Source organism: Tribolium castaneum, chromosome 2 (genome assembly GCF_031307605.1).
Source record: "Tribolium castaneum strain GA2 chromosome 2, icTriCast1.1, whole genome shotgun sequence".
Taxonomy (NCBI): Eukaryota; Metazoa; Arthropoda; class Insecta; order Coleoptera; family Tenebrionidae; genus Tribolium; species Tribolium castaneum.
Genome location: NC_087395.1, coordinates 444,090 through 447,412, shown reverse-complemented (window position 1 = coordinate 447,412; position 3,323 = coordinate 444,090). Strand labels below are relative to the sequence as shown.

The 3,323-nt window shown below is 28.8% G+C and overlaps 1 long non-coding RNA gene across 1 annotated transcript; it reads right to left on the bottom strand.

Annotated features, from left to right (window-relative positions):
* Positions 1-386: 386 nt before the first annotated feature.
* Positions 387-3,323, bottom strand: LOC135265428 (uncharacterized). Its single transcript, XR_010333084.1, has 4 exons — positions 3,113-3,323; positions 2,493-3,063; positions 526-625; positions 387-476 (listed from the first exon to the last, which is right to left on the bottom strand). It is a non-coding gene; the product is annotated as an uncharacterized LOC135265428 (long non-coding RNA).

Genomic DNA, 3,323 nt, shown 5'->3' with positions numbered 1-3,323 from the left:
ATTTCACAAGCTGTTTTCACAACTGAATAAAACTGATGTTTTATTACAATAGATGGGTGAATAAGTTTCTGTTGTGTTTCATTTTATGAAGTCAACATTGCCAAAATTGAGTACGACATTTTTAAAACCTGCAAAAAATCTTTTTAAACTAATAGAAAAAACAAAACAATTATTACAGAAACAAAAAATGCATAAGAGAGAACTCCAAATGAACCCACACTCATATGAAGATCTTTCTGCGACCTCATTATCATAAATAAGACGTCTTTTTTCAATCTAATGTCTGCCAAATACCATTTTGATGACCAAATAGCCTCAGAAATCGACTGGCTCTAAAAAACAATTTTTTTGAATTACTATAGAAAACAATTACATTAATAATTTACAGCATTAACAAGATCTTGTCCTCCAACTGAAGCGATAAATAATGATATAATCCATCCAACTAAGTGAATAAAACCACCTACATATTCACCCTAGAACCAAATTTTGTGAATTTGTTCATATTTTTAAAACACGTTTTACATCAACAAATTGTTTCTCCAAACACCCGCAAACAGCTGAGGTCATAGTGAAATGAACAAACATAATGCTTGAGAAACTTTGATTTAGTCGATTTGACAAACTAAAATTATTTACTTTAATTTATACAGGGTGTCCGTTTTTTGAACTCCACCATGAGAATCTCAGTTATTATCAGTGATATGAGGTCGGTTAAATTAGGACAAAGTTACACATTTTTATACTGAAAAATTATCTCAAAGAAAATATGATGACCCATTTTTAGTTTTTAAATTATTGAAAAAAACTACAATTCGTAATTTTCATTTTTATTTTTTTAAGAGAAAATCAAAAGAACTAAACGTTTTTAACTAGAACGTTCTTCAGATACTTTTCTACAAGGTATCTAAATCTGTCATATTATTTTCCAAGGCGTTCTTGATGTCAGAGTTACAACACTCAACTTTGGTCTTTCTTATGGAAGCCATATTTGCTTCATGTATTTTTAAAAAGCGTTTTTATTCTTGATTACAACGATGTATCACATCATATGATCAAATCTTACGTGTTGATCAAAATGGAGAAAAAAGCATTTTGCAAAGAGTGCTTTGGAAAAAACGTCAACAATTTTGTTTTTGAACAAACTAGATTTTAGAGGTTTAATTGAATTTGGTTCTGGAAGCTTACTTATTTAAAAAACAACATGATAAGCTAGAATTTTATTCTTCGCAAAACAAAACAATACAGATTTATAAAAATTATGCTTGCATATTTAATAGAATTCCCAAAATTTAGTGTGTTAAACAACATTTTTGACGTTTTTTTCAAAGCCCTTTTTGCAAAAATCGCTTTTTCTTAATTTTAATTAGCGTGTAAGATCATATCATACATCATTGTAATTGAGAACAAAAAGACTTTTCAAAAATACGAGTATCAAATATGGCGAACGTAAGAAAAACTAGAGTTGACTGTTGTAACTTTGACATCGAGAACGCCTTGGAAAAGGTAATGATAAATTAAGATTTGTTGTAAAAAGAATATCCTATTTAAAAATGTCTAATTCTTTTCAAAAGCTTTTATTTAACTTGCTTTGTTGTCTGTCTGTCTGGTTCATATTTTTGGAGCGAAATTGGAAAGGGTTTCCGTTGTCCCAATAAATTGAAATTTTGCATACTTACTTAATCTGAGTGACAATGCAATCTTATGTGGTTAAATACCCCTTAAAGGAGTTAAATGGGGTTTTAAAGTTTGAGGTTATGTTTACAAATGGGTTTTCGATGTGTATATACCGTAACTTACACCAACATTAACGGTATGTTGGTTATCGAGAAATATATTAATATCTAATCATTTTCATTACCTTTCGTTACAAATAAATGTCGCTATTTTTTTAATTTCATTTATCTTGGATGATAGAGTATATACACAGAACAGAGATTAGGATGTTCTTTCAATGCTAACAGCTGTTTTCTATCAAATATCACTAGACAAGTTAGTACAAATCAGCAAAATAATGGGGTTACAATAATACGGCGAAACTAAATCTCAGAGAAAAAGACGTTTAGAATAAGTAAAGACTAAAAAGCAATAAATAAAAAATTAAAAAAAATTAAAGAGGAGAATATTTTTGCTTACGAACTGGGATTTTACTAGATTTTACAGAATTACGTTCTTAAATTGAGCAGTGTTCCCAACACTTTTATTATAAATTTTAAAATACTAATGCGTAAGCACAAATATTCTCTTCTGATAAAAAACATTATTTTTTACTTTTTTTCTCAAAAAAAAACATTTTTTATTTTTTTTATTTTTGCTTAAAAAATAAAAACGAAAATTACAAAATTTTGATTTTTCTCGTTAATTCAAAAATTAAAAATAACTCATTAAATTTTCTTTGAGGTAATAGTTTAGCATAACAATGCACAACTTAGCCCTTATTCCTCATGGTGGTGGAGCTCGAAAAACGGACACCCCGTATTGTAATTACTTACTCTAATATTTGTTTGTAGTACAGATTACACGTCGTAAATTTTTGCCGACTGATTTTGTAATCTTGGCAATCAAAACATGTGATTATCATCCCATTTAAATGCTTTATCCTCAAAATAATATGATGTGCGATTTCAAACGCATTGTAGGATATTGATAAATGTAGTCTTACGAACATAGTGGTGCAAAACCAAGTGCTGATTAACATAATGTGAAAAAGCGGAAAATAGTTAATGTTAAACGGAACCCAAATTGGAAAAATAAATCCACAAGTTGCTGGTAACCCATTTTCTTCGTTAATTTCGTTACATTTTGATTTTTCCAAAATTTTTGATAAATTATATAAAGAAGCACCACAAGTTGGATAAATAAATGTGCAAATTGACCAAAAATTTAATCTCTTATTTTCTTCCTCAAAAAATGGAGGTTTCCCAAAATCTTTAAAATCTGACAACTCTTTCAAGAGATGTGCTATTTGATTTTGCTGTTGCACGTAAATTATTGCCATGTAAGAAATACCAATATTTGAAACTACTGCTCCAATGTCCTCACTAATACGAATATTTAAATTGTCTACAATTTTATTAGTTAAAAATTGCAAATAATCATTGCAGCCAATTACTGTGTATTACTACAACTGCGTGCAAAAACGTGCAAAAAGGAAAAACACCATAAGTTATCAAGAAAATTACGATTCTTATGTAGTACCATTTTCCAGGATTAATTTCTTCAAATTCTCTTGGCCATATTAAGCTAATTTGCATATTTTTTCGAGTAAATTTGCAAATTTTTATGGCCATGTAACTAAATAGGTTTAAAAATTCGGGACAAAC